The following is a 19,056-nucleotide window of genomic DNA, read 5'->3' on the forward strand; positions in this document are numbered from 1 at the left end:
CCTTGGAGATACACATAAACCATTTGGACATGAACCTGGCAACTGTAGTAGTCCCTGAGTGAGCAGAGGGTGATGTGGACATGATGATCTTAAGAGCTCACTTCCAGCCTCAGAAACTCTGAGGTTCTGTCCTTGAATAACCCATGCTCAGGACCACATATTTGTTGTCTATAAGTGCCTTGTCTCTCATAACAAAAGGCCACATTCTTCAACTCAGTCAGGTGACAGATCCTCGCAAAGGAAGAATGATAGGAAATATTTGCCAAACTCCCAAGCTGTTGACCTAAGCCCTGGCCTTTTGCCTGGCTCTTAGAAGCCCTTGGGATGAAATTATTTGCTTCAAGTCATAAACTGCTTTTGCCTCTGTCAAGAAACGTGCTACATGATGCTTGACTAATGCGCAGTAAAGCTGTCACTGTGCTACACCCATATGCAGCAACAGACGGGCTGAGGTGCCCAGATGCCACAGAACTGGTCATATGGCTCGGAAGTTCCCTTAACTGGAGGAAGAGTTTTGTTTTTTCCAAGCTGAAGAGAACAGCAGAAATATACAAACACAAGTAAGGGGTTTTTTTTCAGTTTTTGTTTTGTTGCTTCGGTTTGGTTTTTTTTCCCCCAGGGGTCTGCTAGTACCATTTTGGGAAGAGAAGGGATTTGGGGAGAAAGGGCACTATTGTGACACAGGTAACAAATCTTTGTATGCATACATATGTTTTGGATACAGGTTCTAGCAAAGCTCAGAATAGTTTCTCCACATTTAATGATTTAGCCTTATATGATCAAAAATATGCTTTTTTTTTTACTGTATTTGCAGTGGTCTTTTGTGTTGTGCTCACTTCCCTCAAATAATTGCCGTGCATTGCTTGCTATAAAATATCCAGCTATTTAGAGAAATTGCTTGTAGAAAGCATGGACAGTTTAAAACTTATTTTGAGTACATCAACTTGCTGGGGAACTAAATACCTGGGTTGAGCTCAGTTTTGATAGCCACTGAGAACCAGAGTGTAAGAACATCTAAACTGTCTTTTCCTTAATGGGTCCTGCCAGTTTGGCAGCTGCTGACAACAGGTAGAATTCATGCCACAGACTGTGGAAATGTATCTGCTACCAAAGGTGTGTCCTGGGAGATTTTTACATTACTTCAAAAAAAATTAAGAGCTCCACTGTAGAAAAATTTTATGCTCTCCTGGAGGGCAACAAGGGGCTGAATGATCAGGGAGATAAAATCTGCTGGAAGGCTTTCATGTGATTTCTACAAGGAGACAAATGTATGCGAGAGCAGCTTCGATCCTTAAGTGTCTATTTTTGACTCAGTTCCACATGGTTGTCAGTATATTGAAACAGAAACTTGGTCTGGAGGCTCTTATGATGCTGAAGTGCCCTAACTTCTTAGAAGTGTTTTACTTCTTAGACTGGAAAGACTCAGACTTCTGCTAAAACTTCAGAGGTCAGATTTGTCTCTGCCTTTTTAATTGAGAGGCTCATTATCTAAAAAGCCTTCAAGAGTGAAATAATGTGGAAAAAAAGCTGGATGTGGTTGTGGAAAATTTTATTTGATATCAAGTGGGGATCCATTTTCTTGAATGCATTAGGCAATATGAAGCATAAATATTGAGCCCCTGATACATTCATTCTGGTAGACCCTTGGGAATACTCTTTTTGAGGGACTCAAGGCATGTCCTGTCTCAATCACAAGACAGAGTGGGGTGATGAGATTCTATGGTTAATATGTGCTCTGCTATTTCCAAACTTATGATATTACTTTCTACACCAGTTTTCCAATGCATGCTCTCACCATATAATTTTGTGTTTATTTTAAAAGGTAGGGTGGTGGTTTTTTTTCTAGCTGTTTTCTAGCTGTGTAAGGGTAGTGTGAAACTACACTTACTGTGATTATAATTAAATACAACCTATATCAGAAAGGTGTATCCAAAACTTATAAATTCTTACTGCAATTACGTCTGCCAGGGGCTTCTAATTTCTCTTGGTCTCAAATTTTATCATTTGTTTGTTTCTAATTGTAACAGTACTTCTGCTTGCTTCAGAATTTTGCCTAATCACCTGATCTGATAGATCTGTGGAACTGAATACATTTGTACATCAACCTCCATGCCTGTGGGAGTGTTAGAAGCAGTAAATAGATTATCTGTCTCTTCATCTTTACTGGTGCTTTGCAGTCCCTATGATGCTGCACCAGAGCTGAAGAATATTAATATACCTGACAGTCATTAAGTCCTAAAAGCTGGATATTAGCATAAATATGGTGTATTAAATATTTTACTTTAGTTGATGCTGTATGAGCTTTGTCCTCAATTTTTTTTTACTAAAATAAACTCATATTAACTTTTAATGCATTTATTTAAAAATAGATGCATCATAGAAGATTTTACAGCAAGGGATGGGGTTTGAGGATGAATGAAACCTTAATATGTACTGAGCACAGGTGAGTAAACTGTCCCTTGCAATTGGAATTCAACTTCTCAGCTGATTGACATTCTCTGTGCTGTTCAGGCACCTTAAAGTAACATCTTCAATAAAAAGTTATTCTTCAGTGACAAATTATATAAAATCATTCAGATTTTTAACCTCCGAAAGTATAACATTCCAACATTATGAGTATTTCTTTGAACACGTTCAGTAGTACATTACTGTAATGGACAAATTTTTGATGTCTTCCTCTTTTCTTTCTTTTTCTATCAATATTGATGATGAACTTGCAGTTTCTGAGTTTCAAATACTTCAGTGTGAAAGCAAAAAAAAAAAAAAAAAATTTACTGGCTTGGGTTTTTTCTTTGTCAGCACTGTGGAAACCAAAGCCTGTTTTTTGGAATAGGTATAGAAAGACTTTTGGAATAGGTATAGAAAGACTTTTAATGTGAGATGGGAGCTCTTTGGTTTTTCAAAGGAAATCCTGTGACTACTTTCTACAGGAGGCAGTTCTTGACTCATGCTATTCTATAGAGATGTGACTCCTTCCTTTTAGTCAAGAAAGAGATTATAAAACATTTTGAATCCCAGGTTACTTATGAACAAAAGATGACATTGTGTATCTCATGAGGCTTTCATACATTTTTTTAGCATTATGTTACGTCAAATAGGATGAAAATCTTCCAGAAGGATAAAAAATTGCCATCTTCTGTGGTGTGATGGGGAAAATTCATTGGAGGCAAAAACTGTATTTCCATTACGAATCTTTTTACCCTCTAAAATTAAACTTTGCTTGCTTTGACTTCTGAAAAATTAAGAAAAACAACCTGTCAATGTTGAATGTATGTCTCTGAGAAAAGATCTGAAAATGGGAAGTTGAGGTCATCTATGAAAGGCTTTGGGAAGCCAAGCTGATCTTACCGGTAATTATACTCCATAGAAAATTAAAAAATTATGACAATTAGTTATTTTTCTCCCTGTGTTCAGATGGAACTTTATTCAATGAAAAGTGGTTAAGTAATTTAGCTTCTTTGTATTACATGATGTTTCAGAACAGCTTACTCAATATACAGAAATCTTTCCTATAAAGAAAGAATAATTTTTTTCTTATTTAGCAATTAGATACATTAAATAGAAGGTAAGTTGCTGAAAGTAGATGGGAAAAAATCTTAAGACCATTTTAGATACTAATGAGGACAAATATAATTTGTAAAGACACCTAATTATCACTTAATAGTCTTTGAGAGACTAATCTAACCTTTCTTGTAGGTATCAGAATTGCAAATACCTAGTCTGAGATAATTGAGGGTTAAATTAGTTCTATGAGTGGCACTTTAAGTATAGGGTGAAATAATCTATTGTTCAAAGTGTTCTTTAGCATTTAATTTTTTCAAAACCTTTGTATTTTATGCCTATATTATCTCAGTATATCTTTTTCTGTGAGCTCTTTTCTTACTGAAGTTGTATGGAGCAGAACAGGCATGTTTTGATAGGTAACCCTTGTGCCATATCTGAATCCCAGTTTAGTACATAGCAAGTTTTGCTTTCTTCCCATATTGTAATTTGTTTGTCATAAACTTCATGAAATACCGAGGGAGACTATTATAGTTGACAGACACAAGTGCTGCACCACTGACTTAAATGGATTTGTGCCTGCCTACATCCATCATAAGTTTGGTTGTCTTCCAAAATATTCTTTCTGTTGGAAATGGCAATTTCAGCCTGTTCTACTGGTAATGTTGCTAGAATTAATGGTCTTTTTATGCAGTATATGCAATGTAACCGGTCAAATTATGCCAATTGTTTCTTTCATTAGATGACCTTATTTTTGTTCATAATTCAATGCTTCTGTTTTATGAAAAATCCAGGGGGGTTTGAAATCAATTTGAATATGGAAAAAAAATCAAACCTTTCTGTTATAACAGTGTTACCCAATTGTCATTTCTATGCTGATATGCATAAACACTATAGCTTCAAACAATATTTTGCTAGCCAGTCATTTTTACAATATCACTTTCCCTGTGCTGCATCAGATGTTAAATTGCTAAATTTCAAGGCCCTTCATAATATCACTCCTCCCTGTTTATTTCCCATTTGGTGTCAAGTGCATCACGCTTGCTCCCAGGTGACTCCTGATGCCAGTACCTGTTTATGCATTTCAGCAAGCCCTCCTTTGTTGTGCAGTGTCCCTCATGCTTGAGAAGAGATTTTTGCAGGTGTTTTTTAGGGTGCTTTATGAATGCCTTCAAATCCCTACTTCCCTCCCCTTTGCTCTCATGCCTGCAGGGATTGTGCCAACAGTTGGGCTGGTGATGTGCTGTGACTCCAGCCAATATGGTCCCACAGTTTCCGTGCTCTCCCCTGTTTGCATCCATCTGTTCTCCCTCCTCTTGCATTCAGGATGTGCTTATGTGCCTGTCACAGTCGTGGGGGAACGGCAGGAGAGCTGAAGTAGCTTGGCATTAGCTGATGGGGACACAGGCAGCTCAGCGTGGGGGACCTGGCTGGGTCCTGGGGTGCTGCACAGTTCTAGCCCTGGCTGCAGGAGCAGACACTCCTCACCAGCTGTCCTTCCTACCTGCGAATGTGGAGATCCTGCCCCATGGTCGTGGTCCCATCCTGAACTTGACCCTCTTCTGGTAACTCTCACACAACTTTAAAAACCTAACTTTGATGAGACAGTCATCTGAAATTTAGTAAGTGGTGGAGAAAACAGGAGGGAATATATTTTTTTTTATTGTTAAGTTGCTCCTAAATTTCTGATAAATAACATATAAATACACAAAGTGAAAAGGACATGCAACTTCAGTACAAATTAAATAGAAATCAGATGTTTTCAAATTGATGTCAATTGAAAATTTAAAAGACCAACACAATATGTTGGTACTGAAAAATAGTACCTCAGTAAATTATTAAAGATTATTTCACTAAATCAGCAACATAACAAAATTGTTGATATTTTAAAAAGTTGTGTACAAATATAAACAGAAGAGATATTAAATAGATGATACAACAGCAAGGTTCTACACCACCTGGGGTATTTTTTTATGTACTGTTCTGGGCAGGATGTCTTGTCTGTGATCTCAGCATAACTGAGTCTGCTCTGTGAGCATTTAGTAGTCGTGTTCATTGCCTTATAATTTCAGACTACAAAGTAATCCTGTAAGTTCTTGGAAGTCAGATGTTCAGGCTTTTTAACCTGTGAATTGGAGCCCTAAGCAGCTATTTAATATCCATACAATGCGAATTTATTTTAAAGATTTGAGGACTAGATATTTTAAAGCCACAGAATTTATATGACTCTCTTAATCAATTAAGCAGTTAAATTTGGATAGACAGAGTTTGGAGAATTTCAGTTTCAGAGGGCTGGATTCAAGGCTTTCTAAAGATTCAGTTGGATTATATTTTATTTATGAGGTTTTTAAAATATTGTGAAATGTCTCTTTAACTTAGTTTCTGGAGAATGAAGGTTTTTGTGTTTTTTAAATAGTGTTTGACCTTCAGAGTAATTTCACCTAATACCAGCTAAATTCTTTTATAGATTTTCTTTTTTTTTTTTTTTTTCCCCTTATAGGGAGCAACAAATAATTTCTAGCTTTGTAGACAGATAGCTTTGGGTTTTCAGGAGAAGTAAATTACTGTTCCTTCCTAAATTAAACAAAATTCACAAACAAAACCAACCAAAACTCCCCAAAACTGTCCCTCACCCAGATTTAATGCTTGAATGTAATTAAATATCCTTGGTGTTCTCTGGTGAGGATGAGGATACTTTTTTACTTTTTTGTAATTCTGAGGTCCTCTGCTACTGGTGTGATGACTACGTCAAGTAGGAATGAAGTTGTTGTCAAGTTGTTTCAAATGAGAGCTAAGTAAGACAATTTAAAAAATGTTCTCTGGAAAGATTACAAAATATCTAGACAGCTGAAGAGTTACAAAAATTCAATTTGTAAGAATTAAAAGAGGAATCTATTTAAAAATCATTAGTCTGAAATCTGAATGTTACTGCTACTGGTGTTATTATCAGTTAATAGCTTGTGGCATATGTTGGTAGCATCATTAGAGATAATAACAGTTAAGGCTCTTATACAATACTTGCAGTTCTGCAGTGCTAAACTCCAACTCAGCTGGGCCAGGAAAATGTACCTAACAGAGCTGAGCATTCTGCCTGGGAAATCAAGCCCAGTGGTGTGTAAGGTTATGGGCCTTTTGCCTTAATCTGGAAGCAATATTGCCAATACTGATGTACTGGTGTCCACAGTCACTTTTCAAAATAAAGTTTTAGAAAAGTGATGATAGTTGGTAGTGTAAAGCTTCAGACTCTCAAAATAAAAGTAAGTTTTGAATGACTTCTCCAATCCATATTTTCAGTGGAATGTAGAGGTTTGTCTTACTGGTTGCAGGGCTTTTGGGGAGAAATCATGTATTAGAAGGAAGATTAGAACATTAGTAACAAGAGGGAGAGCTGAATAGGCCTGAATACAGACATAAGTACTTTCCAGGAATTCTTATTAAATATGAAATATTACTGTAATCAAAGAAATAACTCATTAAAGTCAAAGTCAGTAGTTTAAAATAGATAAATTTCTCTAAACTGAGGTGGTAAAAGAAGAAATACCAGTACAGCAAATATTGTGACTTGCAAAAAGACTCTTAGGTGGTCCCTGCTTGCCCATCCCTCAATCCTTGTCTCAGAACAAGTGTAACCAAGAGGTTATTTTTCAAGGGAAAATGCATCCTGGTGTTTAGCTGATTTCACTGTCACATTGGGAATACTTACTTACACATGTCGTCTTATCTCTTCTGCACTTTAATTAACAAACATAAACTTCAATGGTCCATAATAGTAGCCTTTAACACTATTTAACTACTTAGTCCCTCTCGCTTTTTCAATTGTTTTCCCTAGCAAGTACACAAATAACTTGCATAAAATAGTCAACACAGGTTCTGTTTCTCAGTAGTGCCTAGAAATATCACTAACAGCTCCAGCTATAATTACATATTATGTGGTGATTTAAAAATGAATTTTTGGGGTATTGGACACTTGTAAATGTGGAAATATGAAACTCAGGGCAAGGTTTTAAAAATCTGTTAATGTATTTGGTTTCCTTTTAAACAAAAGGAGCCATTCATAATCTTCAGAAAACAAATCAGTACACATCTGATGTCTGACACCCCTATAAATTTTTCTTCTCTGTCCTGTTACTTACCAATAATCTCCAGAAATGGTTTATAATGAGACATTATAAAACTCAAATGTTAAACATATTTCCATTTTTTTTTTTCCTTACAAAAAAGTGTTACACCTTACAAGATTTACTTGACCCATTTAAGTTTTTTCATTGAGTTCTGTCAAATTTCAAATGGTCTTGCATATTTAATTAATATGAGAAGTTTCATTTATTGATAATATAGTCATGATGAGGACATAAGCATGTACTTTTAATGTTATTTTCAATAATTATTTGCACATAATAGATGGTATTTCTGTAAGACTGATAAACATCATCTGCAATGTCTGAATTAACAAGCAGGCTGCATGTTTCTGAATGTCTATATTCAGCTATGTTCTGTTATAATGCTTTTTCTGAGGAAATACATGCCTAGAAAAACAGGATTTTAAGGGAACTTGAAAAACTTCTCAAGGTGATCACAGCACGGAAAAAATACCCTCTTTCAAATGGCCACTGTGGCTTCCTGAAAGCATTCCTGGGAGTGAAAAAGTTTCCACTCAAGCTCCTTGTGAGCGGAAAAGTTCCCCTAAAAACCAGGGGACATGGTCAATTTTGGAAGGGACGCATGTGATTAGAGGTGGTGGGAGAACTGGCCCGCTGCTGCAGTCCAAGGTGGTTGTGACCATGTACGGATCAAGGCAGCTCTAAAACGTTACAGCCTCTAAGGACTGACAGCTCCATTGAAGCTCCACATCTGAACAGGTCTTCAGCTGATGTGGGATTTGTCATAGTGTCGTGGCTAACAATTTGCCCTAAGAATTCCTGATGTGCCAAACCCCCCCCTTACTAATATTTGTTCTCTGTCGACATTTTTCATTCTCATGAATATTTTTGTTGATGCCTCTGTCTCTTTCTGCTTTCATTGGACTCATGATGGTACCTTAAATGCTACTTTAAACTTGTTTAAAGTTTGTGTTATGAGCTTCTTGTGCTTTACAGATTATGTTAACAGATAATTAAGTAGCCTTACCAAAACTGGTATAACTTTTTTACTTGGACCTCATACCTAGGAAACTTTTAACTTTGGAGTTTCTAACAGTATACGTTTTGCTTCTCCTGGCATGTATTGATTTCAATTGGGTAACTATTTGTTGTACAAAGATAACTCTGTATTCAGAATGTATTCAGGAGTGTGAATAGTAAAGCATTTTAGTAATAATAAAAAAGCTTTCATTTAGGGAAAAAAATGCTGTGGTCTTGCCTCTAGTCTTCCCGTGGTTTCGTTATTAGGGGCTTAGGAAGGTTTTCAAAATTGTAGCTAAAAATCAGTATCAGTTTGCTAATAGCTTGCAAGGCTCTTCTATAAAACATTAAAATTTCAAAAGTAGAACTTGCTTCTAAACAATTTTTTTTTAGTGAAGAGTAGATTAAAGGAGAGATGAAAAAAGGCTTGATACATTTGAAGGAAAATGACTGCTCACTGTGTGTAATACTTGGTCTGACTTCCCACACGACAGCTTTGCCAACATTATAACTGAGGAGAAGGTGCTTTAGTGTTCAAAAGTTGAGGTGTGGACAGTCCTGGTCTGGATTTGGGGAGTCAAAGAGGGAACACGGGGACTTCATTTGCCACAAGACGTTTTGCTAAAGACATCATAATAAACCGGTGACTGACAGGGGGAAAGAATTTTTCCTTCTCCTTCTTTCTCCTTCCTTAGTTCAAGTTCCAAATCACAAACATGGATCTGTACTCTTATCTGAAAACAGAAACTGTCTGGACACACAGCAAAAACTTTCCTAATCCCACGTTGATTTGGAAGGTCTAATCTTGCTGTACCATGGTAGCTTGAACAAAGAAACTGTGCTTTTGGGCACAATATTTGTCCATGAATTATCATCTTCGCTTACCCTAAATACACGACCTGATATTTCACACAGATTAACGAAGTTTAAACCTTTGGGTCCAAAGCATTTACTATAACTCTGCCTAATTAAAAAGGCTTTACCTCAGTCTGAAAAATCCAAAAAAACCAAGCAACAACTAACTGAATGCACAGAGAGGTAACTCACAGGAATAATCTACATGAAGCTGACAAATCATTTTTCGCTATTAAAATTTACATGTATGGTAAATGTCTTTGAAATCTGGGGAGATATATATTTTTAAACTATTCATAAAAAATAATTATTTGTAGTAAATATTTGTAACTTTTTTTTTTCTCTAGAATAAAACAAAAAGGATTATTTCAGGAGTTTTTGTATAACTATACAACACAGCAAAAACTGTTCATGTGATGCCTGTGGGAAAAAACCTACCTCCTACAGCTTGCCTTTCTTAATGGACTGTTATTGCAGCCATGTTCTTCAAGGGTCTGATCACTGATGATTCAAAAATCTTAATTATAAAAAGTGCTAATTTTTTAATTGCAATTTTTAAAAGACTTGATGTAGATTGGCAGTTTACAAACTTGAAGTGACAGTTTCTGTATCACTTTTCGTACCACCATGAGTAATTGTGTTCCAATTAGTTATTGCCACAGAAGCTCCTGTGTCATTCATTTGGGAAGAATTCAGTTCTGCTTGTTGTCATTGAGAAAATTAACTTTTTTTCAATAAAGCTCTTTCTTAAATATTAACAGGTAAAGGCTCTTATATTCTGTCGTGTTAAGTTGTTGTCTAAAGGAAATCCTTGGTCCTCTCTCCAGTTCCTACAAATTCTTTTTTTCCTTCCTCAGTGATATATTATTCAGTAATATAGAGTAAAATTCTAATAGCAGAACTTCAAACAGAAGGATAGAGAAATTCAATTCTATTCCAACAATTTATTCATAATTTACTGAAGGTTTTGTGCCTAGTCCTCTTTCTGATTCATAAATTGTTTAAGAACACAAAATCTAGAGTCAGCACAATAAGCTAGTCTTATGCTAAACTGAGAAATATGATAACATGAGTGTTATTTCATGTTCCATTTTACCTTAAAGTACTTTTATGTCTCCAAATTCAAGGAAATACGGATATCCCAATTTTCAACTTAGCACTCATTTGACTTATTATAATTACAGATCTCTTCAGATAGCTTTATGTAATTACAAAGAACTTACAAGATTTTCACATTAAGCTTTCAGCCAAACTTGTATGAACCATTCATTTCCAAAGCGGTTTGACCTTTCTGCAATCATAGAATCCTTGAATCATTTACTTTGGAAAAAGCCTCTGTTATCATTGAATCCACCAGTTAACCCAACACCACTGTGTTCTCCGCTGAACCATATCCCCAAGTCTCACATCCATGTCCTTTGAATGTTCCTAGGGATAAATCCCCCACTTTCCTGAGCAGCATATTCCAACATCTGAAATGTGCGAATTCCAAGGCCTGAAATCACAACATTTGTGAAATAAGCATTTCTTGGTGGGTCCCTTCTCTGGTTTACTCAGCTTCAGGGTCAGCACAGTAAGGCTGAGTTTCTCTGACTCCTGCTGCATTTCTGGTATCTCAGTGTGAATGGTGCTGGATGCACAAATTCTGCCCTGCTCTCTATAGCAGGCACTGTCAAGTGGGACCATAGGCTCAGAGCTGTACCCTCACCCATCCTACAGATGTAGGGTGTTCTGAGTGGAGTTATCTTTGGAGTGCAGCTGCTTCCTTTCCAGCCAGCTGCTAAAGTGGGACACAGGACCATCATGTGCTCAAGGATTAACTTGTTAGGTGTCTTCATCGTCTTAAGGGCTTTATTTCATAGGGTGAATTTAAATTCCCAATGTTAAGAAATAATTTAAATCAGAATGCAATATACCTTACCCTAAAGATTTTTTTTATGGTCTTGATTATTTTTCTCTAGGAGTAATATTTTTTTTAAAAAAGCTGTTTTAAAACACAGTGTATCATAGCCCAATACAGTGTTGGAACTCAGTACACCACTGCTTTCAAATGACCGCGACACAATAACATGTTGTAGTTGAAAAAAACTTTTACCTGAAAAATCTATTTTTTCATCAAATGCTGGCTAAATTCCCAGTAAAAGTGCATAAGCCAAAGCTTTTATGTGCTGCCACACATATATACAGGTGTGCACGAACATGCATATGCAAACACTGGATACATGCATTCTTTTTATCAGATGTAAAATATCATCACTAACTCCACTAGAAATGGAAGGTTTTAAGTGTTGCAGTTAGCTTGGGAATTAAGGCCAGAACCTAAATCCTGTTGGAGAACACTGATATATTCCCAGAACACTGTGCCAACTTCAATATCAAGGGTCTAGAGGCATATAAAATATACTATTGGCATTTCCAATGTGTTAGCTACTTAAAAGTATAATATTTTTGTATGTGTAACTGGGGCAGAAGCACTTGACCGATACTACTTTAGGTGGAATTTCTGAAGACATTTTTAATAATATATAGCTACTTTTGTAATGTAAAATCTATTCTAAAAAGATTTATCTAAAGCAGAGTTGGCAATATATTTTTATCAATTCTACCTAGCTATGTTCTTGCTGAATATTAACATGTATCTTCCTGCTGCTGAATCAAAGTCATTCTTAGGAAAAACTATTTCATCTTTTTGAAACACTTGAATAACACAAATCATTATGCTAAGTACATACAGATTCAGCCTCTTGCTGAATTTAGGGCTATAGAGAGGATCAAGCACTTTACCTGTCTCAAAAATAGGCCAGGTATTTCAGTTTTGATAACTGTAGTTATCAGAGTTCCCTTTCATTGGTTGATGTGTTTTCCTGTGGTGTGCATCACAGAGAGAAAATTGAGATTAATGAAAATAGCTCAGATATTCAGGAAAGATGAAATAGTAAAGAAAGAGATGCTGGGCTGTGCTTTCATGAGTTGCAATGTGTATACGCACATAAAGCAAGTGATATAGCTCACAATTAAATTGAATTAGAAATGTGTTGAATAAGTACACTGAAATTATAATGTTTAGTAAAGAACTTCACTGTACAGGTATTAAAATCTTACACAAAATAGTGTAATTTTCTTTCCAAAGAGAAAGACAGAAGAACCAAAGCAACAATTTCAAAGCAGTTGAGCCACATGAAACAAAGGATTGGTTTCTAAATTTTCCCATTTATATATGTGTGTATAAGTGAAAGAACAGAATATTGTGAATCTCTTTCTTCAAGATTAAACAGCAGTGACTCCAGCCAATGAAAGGGTAAAAGTGATGAGCTTTTTTTATTTTACTATATCTTTAGTCTCACAACATTATAAAAACTCCTAATTTTGATTCACTCAATGGCTTTCTGATGTTTAAAAGTCATGGAACTGATTTTAAAAAGTGGATGTAATTTTCACTAAGTGCATTGATTTTTCTTTTATTTTTCTATTTTTTGCTGATATTAACAAAATTAGGCTCAGAATAGATGATTAATGTTTAGTTTATAGGATAAACCTATGTTGAATTTTTTAAATCCTAGAGTGGTAGGCAATAACTCCTTACTACTTTTTGTATCTCCAGTTATTAGTTAGATCAGTTCTTGGGTATATGTCATTTTAACCAATACAAAATAAAACAAAATCTAGGTATCAATGTCATAGGCAGCCTCTTCCAATTTCATTCTAACTTGATGACTGGCCTCCAGTACCTTGTTGATTGCCAGTTATATGTTATATTTTACAGATCTAGTTAGGTGGTTCATGTCAAAAATTACACTTGTACTGCACAAACTGCATAAATCATCTTCACCTGTAAGTACCCATCAGCTGGTATATAGCTTGAATATAAATCTAACTTAAATATATAGCTTTATCCATCAGCTGGTATATAGCTTGAATTTAAATCTATCTTAAATTATCCAGCACTAAATGTTGTTGTGCTCTGATAATAAAAAAATAATAATGACTTTATTAGGGGAAAATATAAAATACATAGAAACATGTGAGATTATAGTTATCCCCATTTATTAGTTTATCAGTTCTTGTCTTTAGTTCTTTAAAGAGGCAGAAGTGTTTAGTGGAATATAATTGTTATAGTAACCCCAGTAGTACACCAGTAGTTGGAAGAATTCAGGGGTTTTGGGTTTTGCTTTAAGATGACACATAAGCCAAAATGGTTTACACAAAAATGTGGGGTTTTTTTTTGTTTGTTTGGGTTTTTTTGTTGTTGTTGTTGTTTTTTTTAGGGTTTTTTTGTTGTTGTTTTTGTTGTTGGTTGGCTTTTTTCTGGTTTTTTTTTTTTTGGTGGGTTTTTTTGTTGGTTTAGTTGTTTTTTGGAGGGTTGGGGGGGGTGTTGGGGTTTTTTTAGTGGTTGGGTTTTTTTTTTTTTGCTTTGGTATTTTGGGATTTTTTTGTTTTTTGTTTTTTTGTATGTACAGCCAGAATAAGATGGCTGAAAAACAATTCTGGGAGCTATATGACCAGAATGGAGTGAGGTCAGCATCATGTAAGTTGGGTATCAGTATGGCTCATACAGTGAGGAACTGTGAAAAAGAACATGTAGCTTATTTTGTGCTTGGGTAGCAACCCACAAATGTTGCAGATGGTTTTTTTCTCATACTTTTGGCCATTCCTGATGTGATATGTCTCATTACATTGCAAAGTTCTACATGCTAATTTACTTCCCTGCATTTTATCCTGTCACTCCGTTCCTTCCCTTATTCCCAGCTAGAAGGAGGAAAGCTTTGTTTGGGAAAGTCTACATAGGGAAGAGTGTTCTGTCAGCAGCTTGGAAAGATGCACATACCTGTGTATAAGTATAATTTTTATTTTTTTTTAATACTTGTTTTTTTTTGTAGCAGTTGCCTCATGGATATGCAGAGAGTAGAAGGAGAGGAGTGATAGGACAGGTTTAAGGAATTGACCAGGACCTAGAATGACTAGGAATGCTACTGAGACATAACATCCCTCATTATTTTGATTTTAGGGATAAACTGACTATTTGCAGTCTGGAAGCTGCAATTAAGTTCCATTATAAGAACAAGATTAAAAAGTTTTCCCATTAGATGCAAACTGGTGGCTTTTAAAAGATACAACAGCACTTTCAGTGAACACAACTTTTGGGTAAAGGTGTTCCAACTGAAGTTCAGTGGACCTAAGAGTTAGATAGTTAAATGCTTTTCTCAAGCTGCACAAAACACATAGAATGGGCCACGTGGAGAACTTTGTGAGCAAGCAGTCTTTCTTGCTGGTCCTCAGTCACAAAAGGCTGAAAGGATTTTTAAGTTTTATAAAAGAGAAATTCTCATAGATTCATACTTTAAATGAAGAATCTTCTATAGACACAAAGTTTTACAGTTGAAGGAATATCTTATAACCTTCCTAAGGCTTGTAAATTATTTTTTTTGTGTGCAATTTTCCCTGCCACATTATATGTGAGGCATGTTTCAGTGCTGTACATCCCTTTATATATTAATGGAGAAAAAATATTGGAAGAAATAGGAAGAAATATTGGAAAAAATTTAATGATATTGCAATTGGTGGGTAGTATCCCAGAAGGAATTATTCAGAAGGAAAATACTTTTCTCTAGTCTATATTGAAAGAAAATAAGCCACTGAAACAAATACTTTGACATTTTCATCTTTGGAACTCCAAGCACTATATTAACATGTCTTTTTTGACATGTTTCTTACTCTCTTTTAAAATAAGTCTCCTAAGGTCAAGCTGTGCCCTTTTAGAGTATGGGATCTGCCTAAAAGAACACAAAATTCAGGGCTGCAGCACTGGTGAAACAAAAAGTAGCTGGGATTTTGGTCTTAAAAAAAATATCTTTCACCTTCAGTGTGCACATCAGTCAGCCTCTGTGCTCAGGTGCGCAAGGATTCAGTTATTTACTGGGATAATGTAAATAACCCAAATCAGAACTGTGATTTCTAGCCATCTGCTGGCTTCTCTTTTCCTCCAGCGTTGGTTTTACAGTTTTCAACAACTGTTCTCTCATCCTTCTCCTAAAAGTGAAATCTTGCTCTGCAAATGTTATTTGCATCCCCTGCTTTCCTCTCCAGAAAAGCAGACAGGATCTAACTGCAAACAATGGCTTCTCATTGATTGTCTCTGAGCTTCCTTAAGGCAGAAGGGGGAAGAGTGTGTTATACTCTTAACTTACTGGTGGTCTTGCTGGAGGAATAGGAAAATCTGCAATATGTTTAGGCAACCAGTGTGAGAACAGCTACTTTCAAACAATCAAAAATGAAACCTATTGGAAGTAAAATAAAAAAAAATCCAACTAAAAAACCAAAAATGAGCAACCAAAATCAACGTTGAAGCACTCGTCAAGTAATTCTGAGGCTAGGGAAGCTGATGGCATGAAATAGCCATGAAAATGTTCCCTCTTCCTCATGAAATGTCATGGATTAGGCTTTAATAAGTGCTGATATTTACTAGGCAAAAAATTCTGACTAGCATTATAAATGGCCTCATTTGATAACATGTGGTTGCAAATTCACTGTGTTTGAGAAGAGAAAGCAAGCTCTGAAGCCATTTGGCATGCAAAGACAGGCTTACAAAATATGTACATCTTTTGTAGACCATAGAGAAAGATGATATTTACTTAAACTAGCAGTTTGGGTTTTTTTAACTATTAAACTTAGGAGTTTCTTTGTATAATATGTAATACAATAATAAATGTCCCTTAATATTTAATATTAAAACTAAATAAATTATTTGAAATTTAGAATTAAGAAAGAACTCCCAGATTGATTTAAAGAATTCAGTAGAGGTTATTGAGTCAACAGTATTGGCAGTTCTAGACACAACCTGTTTAACTCATAACTTGAATTCTGATATAAAAGATTGGAAAGATCAATGAATGGGCAAACACAAGATGGCAAAATTGGATATGTAAGTCTTCTTTACACAACCATAATGCTGAAATTGTGATTACACTACTCATATTTTAATTGGAAAACATAATGTATTCTGCAGAAAAATGAATGGGAATTTTTGTCTTTTTTGTCTGTCCAACATTTCACCCTAACTCCTCCACATCCACTGAGCACTATTTTGTCCAAAAATGATGGCTACTAATCACCAAGTAGGTGATTTCCCTGTCACTGAGGCGTATTGAACAGAACAGGACTAAGAAGTACCTTTTAAAAAATTAGAATACACCTGGAACTTAAAAGGCAAAAAATCATTGCAAGGGATAAAAAAAATTAATCTTTAAAGATTTTATAGTCAACGGACTATAAAACAGATGGGATTTTTTTTTGGCTTGATCCAAAGTATAACTAAGCAGCAGGAATGAAATGTAGACTTTCCAAGCACTTGAATTCTTTATTTTGAGCCTGATATGTTAGATTCTAATTTTCAATAGAATTGGATAATGCATAAAAAAAAATTATTTCATTTTTTTTTACACAAATTACCTTTAAAGCTGTTATCGAAGACATGTATTAGGTAAACTTTGAAAAAATAAGAATGTTCACAACATCTTCTGAAAACACTATTTCTACTATTATAACTGTCTTTTATGTCACAATTTATCATATTTAAAGCTTTTCATTTGCCAAATCCCAAACATCATGCATACAGATGAACAGGTAGAATGCATTAATGAAGCAGATCACCCTGAAAATTGTATAATTGGTAACACCTGTAAGCTCAGATTTTCAGTGAGTTTAAGACTTATTGCATAAATCATACATAATTTATTTTAGTCCTTAGTGTAAAATAAAATCAAAGAAGGCAAAATGTACATACAGATTTATATTAGAAGAATTACCAGTTCACATAATCACCAGTTTGCATCACAAAATCAGTGGTTTCCCAGTGAATCAGTTTTCCCAATACATGATTGGAAAAAAATTTGGATCTTCTGAAATTACAGCTGATGAGACTTAACTGTTATATATATATATATATATATATAGATATAGATGATATAGATATAGATAGATATAGATATAGATATAGATATAGATATATATGGGTTTAAATCTTCTAAAGCATTAAAAATGCAGCAACTGTAATATTTAGGCATTTTGTTTTACTGTGGAACAATAAAAGATGAAATAATTTTTAGAAACCCTAGAAATAAATTTTAGTAAAAGCAGTATCAAACTTGAATGGAGAGGTATATATATATCACTAACTTATGGATTTTGTTTCACAATGGCAGCCCTGAGATCAAGAGAGTGAGAGTTTCAGGCCTTGCTCTATTTTAAATCCTCAGAAATTTGCAGGAAATCAGAGCAAACAAATTAACATCTCTTGCTTTGAATTACTTACCTATATGTATAGACAGAAGTTTTCCTCCCTGAAGGGTTTTACAGCACATGACTCACTCATGTGAAGATTTGGGGGGAGGAGAAGAAGAAATTTTTCAGAAGGAGACAGTACTTTGTGTAGAAACACTTTCATAAAGGGATTATACTGTTATCCACGTGAAAGCAGTTTTTGTTTCTAAGGTAATTTCATTTGCTATTCTAATCCTTTCAGGTGGTGATGTTTGCTTTGCCTTATTGAACATAGAATAGGATTTTTTGCATGCTTTCTTGATTTTCTAGCCATTAAAACAGTCTGTGCCAGTGACTTGGCATAAAACTAGTGTTATCCTGCCATACTGTTCCTTGCACATTCCTGTGAAGCACAGCAGATGCCTTCTGCAGTTTGCTCAAAGTGTGGCTGCAGTTACAAAAGTGTCACTGTGTGGAAGAGCAGTTTGAGAACAAGTTTCCATAAACAAAGGATGTAGAGTTGGTAAAACTATCTTCTTGGCTTATTCACACTGATTCCAGGCGAAACGGGCTGCTAAACTAGATATCCACAAAAGGGTGATTGTTACTCATGCTGCTGCCGTGAAAGGTATGCAATAATTCAGTGAGAGAGTGGATTTTGTACCTATTGCATAGATTATCTGAGACTATCAGTTCTTTTATGATGGTTGCTAAATTAAAATTTGCTTAAGTTGTTTCTCACCCATATTGTTCATTTGTTTAATAACGTGGACTGGAGATGCCAAAGCCAAGTCTTGAAATACGTTTCAATGATCACTTAGAACATTGCCAGTGAAGGTGAGATATGACCACCAAGTAATCTTTAATGCTGTTGTTTCCAGAAAGAGCTGTATGATAAAAAACCAGTAAACTGTGAAAGATAACAATCAGAAGATGATTTACCTTTCTAAAGGGGAAAGGCTCCTACTTTGATAAAACACGGCTAAGAAAAGTTTTGAAACTTTCTTTAGCACGGGTTCTTTCAAAAACAAAACTGCAAGATAAACACAGATGGTGATCAGAGAAATATTTTTTTCCTTTTTTTTTTTTTTTCATATTTTTAATGCTGCAGTTTCCCAGAAGAAAAAGAGCTACAAAGGGAGAGTGGATGGCACATTTCTCTGCTTTTGTTCTCCTAGGCTTGCTCTGGTTGTTCTCTGAAGACATTTTATGTAGTTAAGCAGAGTTTCAAACACTGTTTTTTTAGATAACTTGAGGCACTTAGCCCTTAAAGCGCAGCTGCTTGGTGAGTTATGCTTGTCCCTCTGCCCAGACATGGCAGGAG

This window comes from Haemorhous mexicanus, chromosome 1 (genome assembly GCF_027477595.1).
Source record: "Haemorhous mexicanus isolate bHaeMex1 chromosome 1, bHaeMex1.pri, whole genome shotgun sequence".
Classification (NCBI taxonomy): Eukaryota; Metazoa; Chordata; class Aves; order Passeriformes; family Fringillidae; genus Haemorhous; species Haemorhous mexicanus.